The sequence below is a fragment of the Mercenaria mercenaria genome, chromosome 6, assembly GCF_021730395.1.
Source record: "Mercenaria mercenaria strain notata chromosome 6, MADL_Memer_1, whole genome shotgun sequence".
Taxonomy (NCBI): Eukaryota; Metazoa; Mollusca; class Bivalvia; order Venerida; family Veneridae; genus Mercenaria; species Mercenaria mercenaria.
Window position 1 is genome coordinate 48591433 of NC_069366.1, and position 23165 is coordinate 48614597.

The window sequence follows — 23165 nt, forward strand, 5'->3', positions numbered from 1 at the left end:
ATTACATGAAGATAATTAACTTTGCTCTTATATACAAATGTTTTGTTACGATCAAGTTTTACCATCATTTTCCTTCTGCAATATTTGTAAGAGAATAGGGGTATATACTTAAAACACCATCAGAGTTGAAACAGAAAGGATTTTACCCTCGACCTCGGCAAAAGCAGAATTCATTAAATTGCGGAAGACTGATCAACCATAGTATCGAGCCAGAATTATTAACCAACATGAAGATTAATGGCAGTATTATAATATGTAACAAGTCTATACTGCGGCTGCCCCACTGACATAATAAGGGCGTACATGCCATTCTTATTGTTATAACAGTTACGTAACTGTGACATTATGCATGGCGGCAGCCTGTGGAGGGCTCTTCTTTAAACCCATAGGAATCAGACTTTGACCGTGTTCTCCTCAATTCAGTGCAAAGTCGTTAGCATTTGTGAAAAGTAAGGAAGATGTCACATAGATATGCATACGTCTTTACACGTTATGCATACGTGTTAACATAAGTTTTAAGAACCGTTTACAGTCATTTCAACTGAGACATGGCTATCTTATACAAAACAGAATTAACATCAATATTTCTATTATTCATCCCAAAATGTACCCCTGTATTTTTTTCACATTAATTTTATTTTTTGCACAGATTTATAAACCATATTAACTCGCTATCTCTAATTATGATCAACCATTTAATATTTATCTGATTTTATGTAGTATTTCCAGTATTTTGGTGAATTTTTATTGTAGTTTACGAGAATAGAGGTAGAGCCACATCCAATATCTCAACAATGCATTTACTAAATAATAAATGTCACTTAATTAATGATGTGTGCACCAAGACATATCAACACGTCACAACTTTACTTTTCTTTGTTTGTAAGGTGGAAGGTGACCAATCTGTTTTTGCAGGTATATATACGGTAGTGATTCACTACGTATGTTTATTACCCGGAATATGCATATCAATGTACAAGTGATTCATTAAATATCTTTCCATTTAATCTTTTTTTTTTTTTCTCGAGAAAAAGAAATCAGATTCATCAGCCAAAGTAAAAAAGAGAAGACAATCTTGTGTAGAGTGGTTTCCCCTTACTGTAACAAAACTTACTGCAATAAAATTTTTTAGAACCATCCATTTTTTCTGTGGTTTGATCTTAGATGTTAGTAACTTGAATATTTTCAGGAGAAGTACTTCTGAAAATCTCAGGAAAAGAAAGAAATCTACCACGAAAAAAAGTGACTGTCTAAGGTTTCTCTTGTGATATTCTTTGTGACAGCAGTGGCTGATGTACCACAAGGGGTGTTACACACCCTATCTGGCTCTGAACGAAAAGTACTCTGTACTTAAGGTACCACACACACTCTACACTAAATTAAAGTATCGCAGGAACTGTGCCTGAAACTTAAACTAACATTGACCAGTCGTTAAGTGGGAGTACTTGGAATACGAACAGCTTATCTTCATTTAAACCTTTTGAACTTTTACTGGTTTTTGCCCATCTCCCTGTCCTACACACCTGGAGTGCTATCCTGGTGGTTTATGACAATCAACTTTGAAATTTAAAAATTTAGCAAAAAAATAATGCATATTCTAAATCTATCTTAAATTGTTGAAAATTTAATTAACAAACTTACCCTATACAGAAAATATGGGGAAGCAGTATAAACTGTTTCTGTGATGGTTAATAAATAGGTAAAACAACCACTAAAAACACAAAACAATTTCAATTTTGCAAAAGCAATATTTGAGCCGTGCCATGGGAAAACCAACATAGTGGGTGTGCGACCAGCATGGATCCAGACCAGCCTGCGCATCCGCGTAGTCTGGTCAGGCTCCATGCTGTTCGCTTTTAAAGCCTGTTGGAATTGAAGCTGTTAGCGAACAGCGCGGATGCGCAGGCTGGTCTGGATCCATGCTGGTCGCACACCCACTATGTTGGTTGGTATTTTATCTAATTAAATTTATCTCTTTGCATTATTACATTAACAGTAATAGCATTGTAGATGTTTTACCATTAAACGTTGCAGCAATCACATTCTGCAGATGACATTCACATTTCGTTAAATGCCATTTTAATTTCATTATTCAAATAAATTTAATAAAGTTAAATTAAACGAATTTAATAAAGAGAGATTTAAATTCATATACAATTTCTTCCAGCAACTGCAGCCCTAAAATGCTTTGAAACATTCCTTATTACAACAGATATACAACAACGCATAAATAAAGGCAGTTCTCCCCGTTTTTGCTTTTGTAAATTTATCTTGAAGAGAATAATGGTTGCCATGTCCTTAATTTCATTACAATTAAATTAACAATAACGAGAACATACTGACAATGGCGTATTGTGTCGTCTTACATTGATATTGCTTCTTTCGGAGGCTTTTTTTTTTCTTTTTTGTCTTATTAACGATAATATGGATGTATTCTGACAATACGAGTATCTTCAGACAAAAAAAGGATTGTTATTCCAGTCAGGTGCGAAAGTTTACGGTTTTGTTTGTTAATAAGATTTTAATAACAAACATATGTGGATGATACAACTTGATTAGATTTCACGATTACGGAACTAAAAGACTTTAAAATAACACGATATCTGACAATCTCAATGCATTTCAATTAGATGATGCAAGCTCAATTTAATTTCTTATTTTCAAATAAGAAAATCTAATGAACAGTCTAAATGAAGATATTCTTGTGTTAAAAATGAAATGATCTGCTTAAAGACGCCATCAAGTGTACGGAAGTCAAGATTTCTTTTACACAATTAAAGTAATTTATCTTTCTATCATGTATCATAAGATAGTCTTCAATGGAAATATAATATTATATTGATCTTCTGTAACATTCTGTAAACATCTCCCAATTAGAAAATATTTGATGTTATTATAACCTTAATCATCATCACCATCCTCCTCCTCCTCATCATCTTCATCATCAACAACAACAGTACCACTGATGCTTTATTTAAGAATTAAAAAAAAAGAAAAAAGAAAAAACAAACTAAAACGCAAATAACAAAAATATGCAAGAGCCGCCCATAAGAGAAGGTGCATGATATTCGACAGCTTCTAAGCTGAACAAGGGACATAACTTTGCAACACTTACGTAACTCATTAGAATTTAAAACAAATGGCAATAATAACTAATTGCATGCAAAACTTTAACCAAATTTTTGAAGTCGAAAAAGGGCCATAATTTGAATAATAAGACAACCAAGAGTTGTGTAACTTGTTTTTTTTTTTTCAGTAGAACTGTTGACTATATAGAAAGCATTAAAAATGGTTTCAATCCGATACATTATACTTGTTACTGAGACAAAGCCGAATAGTAATTAGCAAAACTTTAACCAAATTTTCTAAGTTGAATCAAGAGTTATCGATCTTTCTTATTTCAGTAGGTCTGCTGACTGGGAAGAAGTTGTGAAGTTTCAATCCAATACTTGCAATATGAAATTCAATTAAGTGAATTGCTGAAGCTGATGCCTTGGCGAGTAGAATGTCTCTCAATTTTCTTCAAATATTTGAGTTAAAAAAAAAACAATATTATTTTTATCGTAATATCTCATCTTGAATACCTTTCACTACTGGAACTATTTCTAGTTAAAATGTAATTGCTCTACATCATATATGAGCATAGAAAAAAAAGGATAAAACAATAATTTAGTTATGTCATAATAAATAGCCCCGATCCTTTTTATTTGAATTTCATCCAATTAAAATAATTACAATAAAAAATATATCCAATTAAAGGAAAACATGAAAAATTATGTTTTAAAAAGCCAAATTATTCAAATAAATAGTTTAAATGATATAATTTGTATGCAAAGACACATCTTGCCATTTTTCAACCATGTAATAATTATAATGAATTATCGCCGATGGAAGTAATTTCTTTTTTTTTTCAATTTTGTGAGTAATTTTTTGTAATGGCATAGAAACCATTTTTTGGGAACATTTATGAGTTTTTAAAAGGCAATGGTCTGACCGACACTTTGGAAACAGGGTTATTTTTCCTTGTGACTCCTGATTCCTCCTTCATCAAACTCATAAGTTGGAAGTCAATATCAATATATACATTAATTTGGAAGCCGCCATCAATATATACATTAATTTGGAAGTAGCCATCAATATATTCTTATATTTGGAAGTAGCCATCAATATATTCTTATATCTGGAAGTAGCCATCAATATATTCTTATATTTGGAAGTCACTATCAATATATACATTAATTTGGAAGTAGGCATCAATTTATTCTTATATTTGGAAGTTGCCATCAATATATTCTTATATCTGGAAGTGGCCATCAATATATTCTTATATCTGGAAGTCACTATCAATATATACATTCATTTGGAAGTAGCCATCAATATATTCTTATATTTGGAAGTAGCCATCAATATATTCTTATATTTGGAAGTCGCCATCAATATATTCTTATATTTGGAAGTAGCCATCAATATATTCTTATATCTGGAAGTAGCCAGCAATATATTCTTATATCTGGAAGTCACTTTTAATATATACATTAATTTGGAGGAAGCCATCAATATATTCTTATATTTGGAAGAAGCCATCAATATATTCTTATATTTTGAAGTTGCCATCAATATATTCTTATATTTGGAAGTCGCCATCAATATATTTTTATATCTGGAAGTCGCCATCAATATATTATTATATTTGGAAGTAGCCATCAATATATTCTTATATCTGGAAGTCACTGTCAATATATACATTAATTTGGAGGAAGCCATCAATATATTCTTATATTTGGAAGTAGCCATCAATATATTCTTATATCTGGAAGTCGCCATCAATATATTTTTATATCTGGAAGTAGCCATCAATATATTTTTATATCTGGAAGTCACTATCAATATATACATTAATTTGGAGGAAGCCATCAATATATTCTTATATTTGGAAGTAGCCATCAATATATTCTTATATTTTGAAGTTGCCATCAATATATTCTTATATTTGGAAGTAGTCATCAATAATTTCTTATATTTGGAAGTCACTGTCAATATTACATCAATCTGAAAGTCACTTTCAGTATATACTTAAATTTTCAAGTCAATATCAATATATACATAAATGTTGAAGTCACTATAAACATATACTTAAATTTTCAAGTCACTATCAATATATACATAAATGTTGAAGTCACTATAAACATATACTTAAATTTTCAAGTCACTATCAATATATATATAAATGTTGAAGTCACTATAAACTTATACTTAAATTAAGTCACTATCAATATATATATAAATGTTGAAGTCACTATAAACTTATACTTAAATTAAGTTACTATCAATATATATATATAAATTTTCGAGCATCAATGTATACATACTTTGAGACTTCATGATCACTGTCAAAGAATGGCAAATCCTTCACAAAATGCAAATCATCCACTTTGATGACATTCAAACAATTCTGTTATTTCATTCTGATATTTTCTCAGTAATATTTCCAGTAAATCAAAGTCTTAACAAATCAAATTTGCTCAAAACTGTTATAAAATATAACCTGCACTCTTAAAAATGCACTCAATTGGTCTTTCTAAATGATTCGATCTGTAATTTTCTAATGTATAATCTCGACAATTAGTGGGAGCGTTGTGAGACTAATTTACCTGAAAGCCCAGTAACATGTCCAAAATTATAATCCCCTCTGCTTTTATCTTTCATTATGACATTTCAATAATCTCTATAAACAACAGAGACTCCAATTAAACCTCTAATTTGTTCACCCCAACATTACACAATTATAATAGAGTCTAATCCCTTACTTCCACCATAATCCTTCTATTGTTTACCCGTGTAATTTTAAATCAAATGGCATTTCACTTTTCATTGACTTTAATGTTTTTATAAAATGTTAAGAAATTTACCGTAAAATACTTTCTTTTTTCTTTTTTTTATTTGTCGTCAAGGTTGAAAGTGGAATCTAGGTCAAATAGGTAGCCTACAGCTGGTTGCCCTCAGACAGGGGAGGTAACAAAATAAAAAAAGATGTTCAAATTACCAGCTCAGTTTATACATATTTAAAGCACTCTGAATTTTTCAGTTTACTTCCTAGGAAAAGTCAGTGATGATGTCGCATGCAGTGTGATACTCGCCTTACAGTTTGAACTGCAACTACCTGGGCGAGTTGGAAAAGCTATCCACTATCTGGAGTGCTCCCCCTTGATCACTCACTTACAGCAATATGGCTAAATATTATACAAAATATTAGTACTACTGCTGCTATCAAGAAGTTGAAAAAAATACTGGAACAATCAATATTATTTCTGAAATTATTGGTAAACACAGTCAGCCTCAGTATCAAAATGTAACAAGTTATCTCCCTTGATAAAAAGTATTCTGGCCAGCAATGAAAGTGAAGTTGACTGGTACTAAACTTTTGCTTCTATGAGCTGAATATCTAGTGTAGAGCAAAAGCATGAAGTTGACAATCACTTATTGCTATCGGATGGTCAAGTGTGAAAACATGGCACTGCCTGTGTGGTAACTTAGTGCATTCAACAAACCTAAGCACATAATTATATGTTCATAAATCTTTTGAATTTAAAATCACACAGACTGACAATCCTCCCATATTTAATTCTAATTATTCTCTGGGTACTTCCTGGATTGGCTTATAGCAAAATTTACATATGCACACAATGACTTGGCCTTTTTAAAGTCTATTTGTTCCTCCTTTGTTTTCTCGAGAGATGAAAAAATACAAATGAATCAATATTGTACAACAAACATAAGCATCAATGTTGTATAAAATATAACATACATGGCAGATTACATAAAATTACAAACTATCGTTTCCAAGAATGAAAAACACAACACTTGTTTATTTATAAAAAGAAATATTATACCTACATATATTTTTTTTCATCGTTTATTACATATACTCCATGTTTTAGATCATGTAAATGCTATAAAATTTAATCTTCAAATAATCTAATTATTCAAGCTGGTGCGTTACACGATCCCATCTTTTTTTTGTCTATCTACAACATCACTGTAAAGTTATAATCGCAGTTACACTTGAGTGTTTTAATCATCTGCCTTCAAATTGTATATAAAAGATGTTATAAAAAAATTGTCAAATAAATTGTTCATTTTTATGATCAATCATGGTTTTTAAGCATATTTCCATCACTCGATGCAAGACAATCGTATTCAAAACGTAAAACTAGGTACGTGTTACAGCTCTGTTGTATATATTATTCAGTGTCTTCAAAACACACTTGATTGCGCTTATCACCAATTTTCGAATTTATTCCCTTTCATAGATTTATATGACACAAAAATGATGCAAATTTGTAATGATTCAACCCGCATTAACTACAGACACCCAGTGCATACAAAAGAATGATATAAATTCAGTTTACCTTTAAACAATATCCTATCCAGTGTCAACATTATGGCATTTCTGCTGAACCTTAAGTGGACAGTCAAACAAAAACCTAATCACAATTTTTCTTTAATCAATTGTTAACACTATAATAGCCTCGGGTGGATTTTGGCTAAAGACTATTGTTTTGTAGTAATTCTTACTTTTGAATGAATTCGTAAATTATGCCCCAGGGAAAAACTAGCAGTTTTGTATCATGCAAATTTATTTGCCAATTTTGTAATTAAATGTGTAAGATAAATACCTTCTAGCTCCCAAACACCTTAACTAGTTTCCTGTCCATTGTTTCCGAGCCTTTTGATTGGTCGGTTAATCTTTAAGCCTTTGACAGTTTTCAGCATTTTTTTGGCGACTTGCTGAGAGCAGCTATTGTTAGGGGAAACAAAGACACAGACTTGTTGAGAATGTCTTACATAAACTAGAAGCCAAATTGGTAGGCTATAATTACAATGATGCCTTCAACAAGTGACTGGACAAAATTTGGCAATGTTTATTTCTTACTAATGTGTTGTATTATTTGAGGTCTGAAATTTTGTAGGTGTATAGTACATGGGATAGAGCCCTTGCTCAATTTAACCGAGGACCTGCTCAATTTAACCGAGGACCTCTGCTCAACTTGACCAAGGCAAAACAAAATCTGCCTCTCATTTTTTCATTTTTGCAGTTATAACCAAATTTTCACTTTATCTGTTTTTAATTGATGATTACAATCATAATTGATTTTTTTTTAAATTTCTGTTTGTTACACTTCATTTAATTTCAAAGTTTTTATTTAAGTTTATACTAATTTATTTTAGGTTGACTTTGAAGCAAGTTCTACAACTTATAATTATCACTCTTGACACCTCATTCCTGATTGAATCCATCGCAACGAGGTTATGAGAGAGGAGGCCAGTTTCCCTTTTAATGCTGAGCGTCAAGCAAGAGAGCTACAGGAACCATTTCACGACGTTTTTGATATGACTAGCCGGGTATTGAACCCACGACCTTCCATACTCAAAGCGGACGCTCTACCACTGGGCTATCAAGATGTTTATTTAACACAGTCAAACGTTGGGCCCGAGGGAGGGAGGCAGGTGTCAAATTTAGTCAAAACTGAGTGTGGGAGAGGGGGGGTGGATTTTGTCCTGCATTCATAGTACAACAATTTGCCCGTTTTAAACTAAAATTCCTGTATTTCTGCTCATATCTTAGAATTCCTTTGCCAAAGGTAAGAAGAACCAAAGAGAAATATCCATTTGAGACAAATACTTAAAATAGCTACTGAAACTATTGAGTTTTCCCATGGTGAAAAAGTAGACTGAGAAAATGATTTCTATTTCTTTTTACTAACTAACAGTGATGTCTTTAAGTTCCTCCTATTCATGTATGTACATGAAATTTTGAATTAAAACAACTACATTTAAAATTTCTATAGCCTTGCACATTATATATCTTTCAATCTATATATTTATCTACCATCAGAAATTATGCATTGAAAAAGTAACAGTTGTGCACTGAGAATATACACAATACATATCCAGGAAATTATACGTAATTAGGTTTCAATTATACATGTATAAATTACGTTAAGTGATAATGCACACTGAAAAAACAATATGCCAAATCACATAATAGACTCCATTCAATGTGCATTAATTAATTGAAAAACATGACATGGCATTCTAATTATGATATTATTGTGTAATATTATAATATAAAGTAGAAAAGCTAACGGAAGTTATCTTGATGGCTGCTGCGCAAGTGTCAAATCTATATTTTGTACTGTAAATCCAAAACTATTCACGAGGGATCAGTTCATGCTATTTTCATGTTCGCCAACGCGTCTGGGGTGAATCCCCTATGAAATGCAGTTCTTGAAATCATGAACACTTCAAACCATTAAAGAACTGTTCATGAACTAACCTTCAACAGTTCTTGATTTGTGTTCATGAATTTTTTGGACATGAACTGTCCTTAAAAAGTGTTCCTGAACAGTTCATGAACTACTAAAGAATCACACAGAGTTCTTGAATTGTCCATGATAAAAGGTTAAAGGAACAATCATGATGTTATTTTCTTGAATCTTTCATGCACTACTCATGACAGGTAGTTCATGAACTAATGAAGAATCATCTTCATGAACGGTTCACTGCTAGTTCGTGAAGATAAAATGGCACAATAAAAACATATAGCAAGAAGTTCATGAACTATTCATGTTCAACAAAATATCAAGAACTATTCGTGAAGTGAATAGTTCATGAACTGTTCATGTACATTAGTTCTTGAAGTCATCTTTCACTTTTCATGCACTGTTCATAAACACGGTAGAATGCTTCAAGAATTTGTGCCATTTTATCTTCACGAACAATTCATGAAGTGTTCATGAACTCCATTCATGATAAAATGGCACAGTAAAAACATATAGCAAGAAGTTCATGAACTATTCATGTTCAACAAAATATTTCAACAACTATTCGTGAAGCGAATAGTTCATGAACTGTTCATGTACATTAGTTCTTGAAGTCATCTTTCACTTTTCATAACACGGTATTTAAGAATGCTTCAAGAATTTGTGCCATTTTATCTTCACGAACAATTCATGAAGTGTTCATGAACTCCATTCATGAAATATGCATGCACTGTTCATGAACAGTAACGTTTCATTTCGCAGGGGATGTTAATTTTATATATGTTCAAATGGGGCGAGTGCAATAGCTCTACATTTTCTTCGAAAAGTCGAGCTAAAAAACAAGCGATAACATATCATGTAACAGTCATGTTTCTAACAGTTGGGTACAGTATGCTTTTTTACATACCTAGAATTATTGTATTTGTTATCTGACTGGATGACGATCATTAAGCAAACATCAGCAAGAAATAGAAAAAAAAAAAAAATTCACAAATACGGGAAATTTAAACTGTTTTCTTTTAATTTCAGGAAGTAGCAGTATTTGGGCGTACCAACAAAGATAGCTCCTATGCAAGTTACACTCCTATCTACAGTTTAACCGTAGCTTCTGTTGCATATCTTGCAACATATATATGCGACAACACAAATAATCTGTAATTTCGGAAATTAAATTTTCTTTAAAAATGTGACAGATCAACTAAAAATTACAATTACCAAAGTAAGAACGAGTACATTTGGAAAGAAATTATACGTTAATATGTATTTTAATACGTGAAACAATCTTTCAGTTATATAATAAAAATAACGATCAATTACATAGAACTTGGCAATACAATGTGATGCAGGTAAATTTTACATGCTGTATCACATGGTCGTTCCCTTAAACGTACCTCCGTGTATCTGAAATGATATTATTTTGTTATTTTATTAGATTCTGTAATGAGTAACAGTGAAGGCAGCCATACGGAACACATATTATCTTAACAATTCATATGATACCCGGGTGTCAAAATTGTAATTACCACAAAAAATGGATGAATATCGTTAAAGCTTGATTGCCATTAGAATCATGTTAAAATCTTCCTTAAATGCATTTTATTGCTTTTTATTGCTGATGAATCTTGCAGGAAAGAATGCAACTTTATCTGATTAAAATCGGTGACATGAGAAGAGGACATGCTTATTGTTTTGAACCAACAATGGTACCCAGTGCTCTTCATTTTATTAATATTCTGAAAGAAAAAAAAGACCTCATTTGGAATAGAGAAATTCGTTACCATAAAGAAACGGCAACCATATTCTGTATGTTTCACAGACTTGACACATAAGAACATTTTGTCGCAAATTTTACCTATTAAGTGTCAGACTAAGTCAGTTTCTATGGCGATATTTAATGTCCGCTAATGAAAAATAAACCATTCTTTTTACAGGTGCACATCTGAGCCAGTCTAAATTAATAAAAGTAATTCGAAAAACCAGTCAGAATATGTTAATGATGTCAATAATTTTCGTGATGCAGCACTTTTCCCTCATTAAGATAGAAAATAATGAGCCCATTAACAGAAGAATGTGACCAACAGATTCAAGTTTCCATACGTTTTTATTCTTCAAATCATACGAAAAGAAATGTATGCAAATTATGCTTTAAATAAAATCGCGTAGGTCTAATTACGTTGATTTATAAATTAGACAAAAAGGCACTCATCCGGGTGCACGGCCTAATGAAAGTTTTACACAGTTATACCTATAATATGATACTACTTAATGACAATATGAAACTGAAAGAAAATATGATATCGACAATTAGATGAAAAATCTTTTTCTTTCGCAAGAACGTAATTGCTATAAACTAGCTTAAAGTCATTGGCTTCACAGCTTTATTTGACAGATGATATATCTTTTGTGTCTAAAACTTTATAATTAAGAAATCTGTTTAACTAAAATGCGATCATGTATACGTTAAATCATTTTTTGTCCTTGGTTTTATAAAACAGTAAAAATATCATACGACAAGAGTGAACATGTTGCATATTACACAAGGACATGTGATAACTTTTCAAAAATCATCATCAAAGCGCAAAAAAGTGAATAAGTGTTTCTTTAACCCTTAGCCTGCTAAATTTCTAAAATGGACTGTTCCATCATTCAGTTTGGGCAGTACCATTTATCATTTGAAGGGGTGTTTACTAAAAATTTACTGACTGAATAGTGAACAGTGCAGACCATGATCAGACTGCACGGATGTGCAGGCTGATCTTGGTCTGCACTGGTCGCAAAGGCAGAATCACTTGCCGCCAGCAGGCTAAGGGTTAAGTAAATGCAGTTACTCCTTTTTGGGGGCTGAGGTGACGATTTTTTGTTATGCCTTATCTCAGCATTTTGACAAAATCAAAATTCAGGATCTTTCTTTACGTTTGCATGTGTATCTTTTTTGTTGAACACTAAGAGACAATTAATGCACTTAACTGTCAGCTATAAAGAATATAGTGCATACCCTTCTAAAAAATAAACCTCCACCTTTCATCAATACATCACAATTATTCAATAATGCAGCACTAAAGGGTGAAAACATGCAAGGATTTCCTTACATAAGATTAAATCTGAGTCAAAGAATTAATAAACAAGGTCCAAAATCTTTTAATATATTCGAGATTAAAGAGCTGACACACATCTAAGAACGTATCTATATAAGGCTTAAACACTGAAAAAAACTGGCATATTTCTTAGGGAATCTCCATGTTGATTAAAACATACAATATTCAGTGACAGCAAATTCCCAGATCAATGATACAGCACACGGCAAAAGAAATTATAATTTTCAAAGATATATTGTATACAGACTACTGACAAACATGCAAAATACTCAAGATTCTGACAGCAATAAGACAGCCAAATTAAGTAGACCATAAAGAATCATAGAATCTTCAAAAACAGCAGTAAAAAAACAACTTAACAAGATCTTGATCAAAGATACAGACAGAAACGCTGCAAAAACTTCTATCAAGATCTCTCAAATACAGATGCAGACGGTACAAAAGATAGAGCTCAATTTCAAAGATACAGACAGTACAAAACTGCTGACAATATCCAAGATCTTTACTCAAGATACAGACAGCAAAATGCCGAACAAAATTCAGAAGATCCCTAAATACAGAAGTCATAAATGCAAAAAAAGCTATTAAAAAAAAAACACTTCCGAAACAAATCTTGATCAAAGATACAGACAGTGCAAAACTGCTGACAAATTTTTTTATATCCAAGATCTCATTCTAAGATACAGACAGTGCAAAACAGTTGACAAAATATTGATGAGCTCATTCTAAGATACAGACAGTGCAAAACTGCTGACAAATATCCAAGATCTCATTCTAAGATACAGACAGTGCAAAACTGCTGAAAATATCCATGATCTCATTCTAAGATACAGAGAGTGCAAAACAGCTGAAAATATCCATGATCTCATTCTAAGATACAGACAGTGCAAAACAGCTGAAAATATCCATGATCTCATTCTACAGTGCTGAAAAATATCCATGATCTCATTCTAAGATACAGAGAGTGCAAAACAGCTGACAATTTTTTTTATATCCAAGATCTCATTCTAAGATACAGACAGTGCAAAACTGCTGACAAATATCCAAGATCTCATTCTAAGATACAGACAGTGCAAAACAGTTGACAAAATATTGATGAGCTCATTCTAAGATACAGACAGTGCAAAACTGCTGACAAATATCCAAGATCTCATTCTAAGATACAGACAGTGCAAAACTGCTGAAAATATCCATGATCTCATTCTAAGATACAGACAGTGCAAAACAGCTGAAAATATCCATGATCTCATTCTAAGATACAGACAGTGCAAAACTGCTGACAAATATCCAAGATCTCATTCTAAGATACAGACAGTGCAAAACAGCTGAAAATATCCAAGATCTCATTCTAAGATACAGACAGTACAAAACAGCTAAAAATATCCATGATCTCATTCTAAGATACAGACAGTGCAAAACAGCTGAAAATATCCATGATCTCATTCTAAGATACAGACAGTGCAAAACAGCTGACAAATATCCAAGATCTCATTCTAAGATACAGACAGTGCAAAACAGCTGACAAATATCCAAGAAGATCTCATTCCAAGATACAGACAATGCAAAACAGCTTACAAATATCCATGATCTCATTCTAAGATATAAACAGTGCAAAACAGCTGACAAATATCCAAGAAGATCTCATTCCAAGACACAGACAATGCAAAACAGGTGACAAATATCCAAGAAGATCTCATTCCAAGACACAGACAATGCAAAACAGCTGACAAATATCCAAGAAGATCTCATTCCACGATACAGACAATGCAAAACAGCTGACAAATATTCAAGAGCTCTATACAAGAATCAGGGAATGCAAACTTCTTAAAATACTTCCGAGACATTCAGGTAAAATGTGCTAACCACCTTAGATAAGACTCAGACAGCGTAGAGATTATATAGCAGCAAGATTACAAGATCTAACAAAGTCCAAGCGGTGCAAGAGTTCTATACTAACAAGTAAGGAGAATAGCAGATATGCATTGAGGGAGTTAAGACGTCTCACATCAAACTTTAATATACACATCCTAATTTAAGATGAAAACACTCAGTAAGTAAGAACCTAGCATGCATAATGACAGCAATAAAAAGATGCAATCTTGTGCTATTTAATCACTTAATCATCGAAAAATAGCGAAGGTTCAAAAGTATCTCTTCAAAAACTAATAACATTGTGAAGGTAAAGATTTAGTCTCGGGAGGTGACTTACTAAAACAGAAGCCATTCAAAAGCACAAGCGCTGAGGATGTTTTATTTGACCAGCTGCCATTTGATTTTACTTTGGTCTATACAGGGCCTGTAAAAATCAACTCTTTAATTCCTAGTCTTTGTATAAACGACAAATAACCCTAATGAGCAAATTCTTAATCGTAAGCCAGCCTTTTAAGTACAATGATAGGTGCGTGTAATCAAGTTTAATTGAATTCTCACTAAACAAACAACCTTGATATCCACTTCAATTTATAAGTATATGCCAAATTTTGTGTCTATACATTGGTATTCTAGATGTAAGATAAAGGCCCATTAAATATAAAAATCAACCTGGGTAAAAGTCTAAATGAATAGAGAGGCTTAAATTACAAAATTTGCTATTGTCCCTGATTAGCGGAGCTTGTCCAATAATTTATATGTGGGACGCAAATGTAATCCAGTGTTTGTTTTACCCGGGGCTGTCTAGGATAGCTTGACAGGTCAAGCTAATTATCCAAAAGCGAATCTATCTTAACATTCAACAATAGATTTTAAACTTTAAGAATAATGCTAATTTTCTTCATTTATACTTCAGAAATAATATCTGATACATGCAACAAAGAGACAACGAAATACCACTGCACTTCATCACCTAGTCAATGAAGATATACTACTGTAACAGTGATCCCCCTTGTCTAAGCTCTTCATTCTGAAAACCAGCTACAGTATTGAGAAATCAAAATGGAGGCTAAATTTGAACCTGCCATGAGGCCTTTGAAACATGCTAAAGTATACAAAATATACCAAACTCTTTTTCTTTTCACTTTCATTTTTTTTAATGAACATCAAATCTGATACTAAAGTTTTTATTATTGATTCTTTTATATGGATTCATAATAACCTTCGTGTCTAAAAGTGAAAGTCACAACGAAATTCAAACTTATCATTACTTTCTTTAGTAAATCTCATTCCTTAGGAGGGATTGTATAAAATGGCTATGGTAATTAAGAAATTCTACCATTATCCTTCACAATCTATTGATTGTTCAAAAATAAATAGCGCAATTCAATATATTAAGTAAGAGAATTAAACTTAATAGAAAGGTAAAAATTATTAAATAAAAGAATTGTATAATCAGCCCAGACCTCTAGTCCTCTTATTAACTTTATTTGTTAAAACAACAAGTGTACACATGAATTTAATTTTCACCTGTGCTATTGATTTTGAAATCACTTAAGACATTGATAAAATTAGGAAATCTCTTATACATACATATAACATTTTAATTTATTGATCAACTTTATGAAAGGGGGAGAGCAAGGGGATGATTAAAATTATCTCTCGTTAAAAAGCCAAGTGTTTATAAACCTTCTATTGATACATTTCATTAAAATGATATTGAATAAAACATTGATTTTTATCCGCTATCTTCTGATTTACATCAATAAAGATTTTATCAAAGTTGGAAAGGAATCCTTTTCTATCAATTACAGATATATACAAACTGAATTTTTTTAAGTAATCAAAAATCGTATCACATTTTTTTTTCATGTATAAGAAACAGAAGGTATTTAGATGTTTCAATGTTCTAAAGATATGCAAAGGTAAAATGTGATATTTTTTTATTATAGCTCAATTTCAACTTATACATAGCAAAAACAGTGATTTACACTTTTAATCAGATCTCAGATTAGAAATTTGTCTTAATATAAATCATTAGCCAGTAGAATATAAAGCTATTTCTATATAAAATGATACATTCTTAGTTACACAGGTCACTGTAAATATTGGAACCCAAGACTAGACACCTCTCATTCCTGAGGGGAAGTCATGGTGTAGAAAATTGTCAGAGAAGTTGAACCGTTCAAGAATAGGAATAGACCTCCTATTCCAATGAGAAATTGTAACTCAAGCAGTTATTTGACTCAGCAGATACCTGAGTGGAAGTCATGGGAAGTTGTACGGTTAAATCTTGAACTCCAGACCAGATACCTCTGATTCTTGTCGGAAGTCATGGGAAGTTGTACTTTTGTTAAATCTTAGAACTCAAGACCAGATACCTCTGATTCTTGTCGGAAAGTCATGGGAAGTTGTACTTTTGTTAAATCTTGGAAATCAAGACCAGATACCTCTGATTCTTGTCGGGAAGTCATAGGAAGTTGCAATGTTGTTAAATATTGAAACTGAAGACCAGATACCTCTGATTTTTGTAAGGAAGTCATGGGAAGTTGTACTTTTGTTAAATATTGGAACTCAAGATCAGATACCCCTGATTTTTGTAGGGAAGTCATGGGAAGTTGTATTGTAGTTAAATATTGGAACTCAAGACCAGATACCTCTGATTTTTGTCGGGAAGTCATGGGAAGTTGTACTTTTGTTAAATGTTGGAACCCAAGACCAGATACCTCTGATTCTTGTCGGGAAGTCATGGGAAGTTGTATTGTAGTTATATAATGGAACTCCAGACCAGATACCTCTGATTTTTGTCGGGAAGTCATGGGAAGTTGTACTTTTGTTAAATCTTGGAACTCAAGACCAGATACCTCTGATTCTTGCCGGGAAGTCATGGGAAGTCGTACATTTGTTAAATATTGGGACTCAAGACCAGACAGCTTTGATTCATGTCGGGAAGTCATGGGAAGTTGTACTCTAGTTGAATACTGGAACTCAAGGCCACTTACCACTAATTCTTACGTGGATATGTGGGGAAGTTGCGAATAGGTAAATAGTACTAAATACTGCAGGTAAAGACCAAAGGGACACCAGTTTGGTCAACTGACCGTCTTCTATCACTGAAATACTAGTGTTAAATGCAACAAAACAGAACAAGATAAACAAACTAGACTAACAGCATTTAACTGCAAACAGGATACGCTGATTATGTCTGTTCTCTAATTTATTCGTCTCATTTTATTTAAATTCCTCGATATTATTTTGCTTCAATGTGGCTGTATTGAAAACTAAAGAAATCTATGGAAATTAAAAGTAAATAAAGAAATAAGCTTTATCATTTTGTATATAATAATAATGTCTTTTTAACTGAAATCTATACCCCAAATGAGTCAAAATGATCCAATCTACTTTATAAACAGACTATTCAATTAAGTCCATATTTCACCGAAAATAATAAATTTTTGCGATAAGAGATATGATGGAGTGCACAATTCAAAACCTCATCATAAAATCTCCGATTTAAATCTTTTAAAAATTTTGTCATAAAAGATCACTCTTTGAAATCAATTCATAACCTTATGTTTGTTTTTACTTTAATTGCCCACAACTAATGCAAAAGAGTTCCTTAAAATTGCAAAGCACTTAAAGCTGGTTTTTAAGCACCCAATTTGAATGATAATGTTCAGAAAATAATCACCAGTCAAAATAATGACTTAATTTCAATAGAAGACCCTATTCAAAGACTTAAATTCATATCAAAGTAAATATGTTGGCAAACAATCCTAATTTCATCAAATTTCTATAGTCTCAAAAAGTTTGAAACCATCGAAATTATTTCGATTTAATTTAGAAAGAAAGGACACAATAATCTTTATAATGAAAATTCTATAGTTATCATTTAGACAGGATCTCAAGACCTTATCTGATGTGGAAAATTTTCACTCTAAACTTCTATTCAAACAACAGTGCTTAATTTATCATTAAATTTAACACGATATAGACACTAATTCAAACAGCAGGCCTAACAATGGACTTCGCGACCTTGTATACATAGCTGATTAGAAAATTTAATAATAAATAGCCTCGAACAAAAGCAACGATTCTTTCTCATGATTTCAATGCAATCTATTTTCTATAAATACATTAATACCCATAAAATTAAGAAAAACAACTTTTAAGAAGGACGAAAAAGAAAAGAACCATTGGTAAAACAAGACCAGCCAGTCTCCAATCTTTTTGTGCGAAATGGTACGTCCTATATGACATTAATTAATTTTTGCGTGAAAGAACTGCTCTGTTATTTGAAAGGTTTTTTTAAGGCGTTCAAAAGACAAACAGTGTTATGTTACTGTAAAACTACGGAGATTCATCAACTGATAACACTGGGACATGATGATTTATTAACCGACTTAAAGAATTTGAAATAGTAGATGAAAATTAAAATGATTAAGGAAAAGTCGAAATAATTGCTTATATTTGAATAGTGTTTTAAGAGCTCTAGGAATTTGAATGGTTATGTATTTTCTAAAGGTCCTATAATTATGAAACAGAGACCATTTAGGTAATAAAACAGCAAAATTTCTTCCTTGATCATACAAAAACTGGTTTATTCCATAAATTATGTAACAATTAAAAGCGAAAAGGGGTTTGATAAGCGGTCAATGCTGCTTTTTTAAACAGGATTTCAGCTATGCAAGGGCAGTCAGTTAACCTAACCGGACTTACCGGAATCCATCCCAGTGCCGTCTGTTCTTCTAAAATTACTTAACAACTTCCTAACTGGAGTCTGATACGTGGGACAAATGACATCAGAAATGTTGCCTTCTGGCACTTAAATCGTTGCTGTCGCTGGGAATATTTGAAATGATCATAAAGCTGACCTTTTCTATTGGAATTTAAAAACTGGCATTAAATTTATGCTGAAATACTAATGTAATACTGATAAAACTATGACGCATTTTAAATCATCTTTTTTTTGTTGTAATATTACATAAAACTAATGAACAGGTGACTGCACTTTAGAAATATTTTAATAGTGATGAACATGATTTAAAATGTTTTAAGTTGTTTAAATTATCAATAATTATCTGAACTTGGCAAATTATAATTTAACGAACGTAAAGCATACCTTGATAGTCACGCATCATACATTTTATTATTTTGTAAGAACACTATCATTTTAAATAAAATGAAGAATGGCAATATGAGAAATTTTTATATAAAACTATACTTTAAGTATGGAACATGATATCTTGATATTACTTTTATAAACAAATTTCTTTAACTTTCCTTTCAAGTGCAAATTCTGTAAGTTAATTACCTTTGTTATATGCCATATGTACGCTGGTTTTTCAGAGTAATTTGATTAAATACTTTTTAATAGAACAGTTACTACTTTTATCACTTCAATTGTTAACATCATCATCATCATCAGTAGCAGCAGCAGCACCACCACCACCACCAGCAATGGTATCATGGTCATCATAAGCAGCAGCAGAAACAACAGCACATGTTTCATCATGGTCATCATCATAAGTAGCAGCAACAATATTCTCATTATCATCATCACCATTATCAGCAGTAGTATGATAATAATCATCACCATCATTAGCAGAAGCAGTATTATGATTATCATCACCATTATCAGCAGTATTATTATCATCATCATCAGCAGCAGCAGCAGTATTGTCATAAGATTAGGTACACAGATAGAAACAAAAATTGTCTTTGGTCAATTACAAGACTGAGCTCAATATTAACCAGTCAGAAGCCAGAGATCTGAGACTGGTCTCCAATCTTTCAATCCTCTTAAGCACTACCAGTGTTATCACTGTCATCATCATTATCAAAATAATCATCATTATCATCTTCATCAGCAGCAGCATTATCATCAACATCATTTACTATTTTGTTAACATTAAAGTGAAACAAAATCTGCAAAAAGGAAGTGAAATTCAAAACTTAATTATGACATCTTTGCAAAATATGGATACTTCTGTGCCGAAAATTAAAACTTTCTATGCACTAATCAAACATGTACATAGGAAAAGCAATGAATTCAGTTATAGTGGCCTTAGATCTAAAAGTGAACTAGAAACCCTAATGAATCAGATGACTTAAGAACAATTAATTTTTATTTCTAAATTAATGACCCATTTAAACTTTGATGGGAAGTGAGATAAACTGAGAAATTACCAATGGCATTTCACATTGTAATTTTTGTTTCATTATGGTAGAGATACCAAATGTTAATTTATTACTTTATATAATTTGCATTATTCAAGCATATACCCTTAAAATTCATGAATTAATGATCCTTTGAGTGAATCACATAACTTCAACACAATTTAACACTCCTGCAAGATCAAATTGCAAGTAAACAGTGAAATTATAATAAAAACATTTAGGGAAGAATTTGATGTATCTTTATTTTCTTTCCTTAAAGCACTTCACAGAATCAATGCAACAGTTTATGCTGATTCACAAAACAGTAGATGAAGTAAATGTCAGACATTGCCGCAGGCTGAAGTAAAGTAAATGTCTGACACTGCCATAAAGGTCAAAGTAAATGTCTGACATTGCCACAAGTAAGAGGTAAATGAAGGCTGTAGTAAATTAAATGTCTGACACTGCCATAAAGGTCAAAGTAAATGTCTGACATTGCCACAAGTAAGAGGTAAATGAAGGCTGTAGTAAATTAAATGTCTGACACTGCCATGAAGGTCAAAGTAAATGTCTGACATTGCCACAAGTAAGAGGTAAATGAAGGCTGTAGTAAATTAAATGTCTGACACTGCCATGAAGGTCAAAGTAAATGTCTGACATTGCCACAAGTAAGAGGTAAATGAAGCTGTAGTAAATTAAATGTCTGACACTGCCATGAAGGTCAAAGTAAATGTCTGACATTGCCACAAGTAAGAGGTAAATGAAGGCTGTAGTAAATTAAATGTCTGACACTGCCATAAAGGTCAAAGTAAATGTCTGACATTGCCACAAGTAAGAGGTAAATGAAGACTGTAGTAAATTAAATGTCTGACACTGCCATGAAGGTCAAAGTAAATGTCTGACATTGCCACAAGTAAGAGGTAAATGAAGGCTGTAGTAAATTAAATGTCTGACACTGCCATGAAGGTCAAAGTAAATGTCTGACATTGCCACAAGTAAGAGGTAAATGAAGGCTGTAGTAAATTAAATGTCTGACACTGCCATAAAGGTCAAAGTAAATGTCTGACATTGCTACAAGTAAGAGGTAAATGAAGGCTGTAGTAAATTAAATGTCTGACACTGCCATAAAGGTCAAAGTAAATGTCTGACATTGCCACAAGTAATAGGTAAATGAAGACTGTAGTAAATTAAATGTCTGACACTGCCATAAAGGTCAAAGTAAATGTCTGACATTGCTACAAGTAAGAGGTAAATGAAGACTGAAGTAAATTAAATGTCTGACACTGCCATAAAGGTCAAAGTAAATTTCTAACACTGGCACAAGTAAGAGGTAAATGAAAACTGAAGTAAATTAAATGTATGACACTGCCATAAAGGTCAAAGTAAATGTCTGACATTGCTACAAGTAAGAGGTAAATGAAGACTGTAGTAAATTAAATGTCTGACACTGCCATAAAGGTCAAAGTAAATTTCTGACATTGGCACAAGCAAGAGGTAAATGAAGGCTGTAGTAAATTAAATGTCTGACACTGCCATAAAGGCCAAAGTTAAATGTCTGACATTGCACAAGTACAGAGTAAATGAAGACTGAAGTAAATAAATGTTGACAATGCCATAAAGGGTCAAAGTAAATTTCTAACACTGCACAAGTAAGAGGTAAATGAAAACTGAAGTAAATTAAATGTTGACACTGCATAAAGGTCCAAGTAAAATGTCTGACACTGTACAAGTAAGAGGAAATAAAGACAAAAGTAAATTAAATGTCTGACACTGCCATAAAGGTCAAAGTATATTTCTGACATTGGCACAAGCAAGAGGTAAATGAAGGCTGAAGTAAATTAAATGCCTGACACTGCCATAAAGGCCGAGTGTATGTCTGACATTGCCACAATAACCAAATGAAATGTCTGACATTACCATATGAAAGAGGTAAATGAAAGTCAAAGTAAATATCTGACATTGTCACAAGTATGAGGTAAATGAAAACTGAGCTCCAATATATGTTGTTGTTACTGAGATTCTTGATAATTAGTTCCATGTAAAACTTCAACTAAAGTTTTTAAGTTTAAAAAGGGGCACAATTTATAAAGAAAAAAACCAACCAAGAGTTATCTTACTTGATTATTTCAGAAGATTTAATAACTAGGAAGCCTTGTGTGAAGTTTCAATCCAATAATGTTAATGAGATTATGATATTGCACGAAAAAACTTGAACAAAGATGTGACACCAGCAGTGACCAAGGTCTGAAGTCTGACACTGCAAATACATGTCTGTTACTGACACAAGTAAAAGACAAATTTACTGAAGGCTGATATAAATGTCTCACACTTTCATATGTAATGGGGGAATATTGACACACATGCAGTAAGAGACCAAAAATGTCTGGCAATGAGGTTTATTTTGTAAACAGGTTTTTAATGCTTATAAGTAATGTAGATATACTAAACTAATAATGAACTAAGTATTTTTTATGAATTAAAACTCTTTGGACATTGTTTAAATTAAATTTGAGAAATCATTCTTACAGCTTAAACAGAAATTATTTCAGAAAAAAATAGTACCTGTTGCTTAGACAAAAATTGAGTATCCTTTACATTTCCAGTTTTGACAATGAATTTAACCCCACTAGGACATGACTTGAGACATGTGAATTTAAATTGGCCTACACTTAAACAAATGTAATAGTTAGATAACTATAGTTCATCAAAATTAATTAAT

At 32.1% G+C, this 23165-nt stretch overlaps 1 protein-coding gene across 3 annotated transcripts in view; it reads right to left on the reverse strand.

Moving 5' to 3' along the window:
- Window positions 1-23165, reverse strand: part of LOC123550509 (zinc finger homeobox protein 4-like) — a 106739-nt gene that overhangs the window by 29238 nt on the left and 54336 nt on the right. The window lies entirely within an intron of this gene.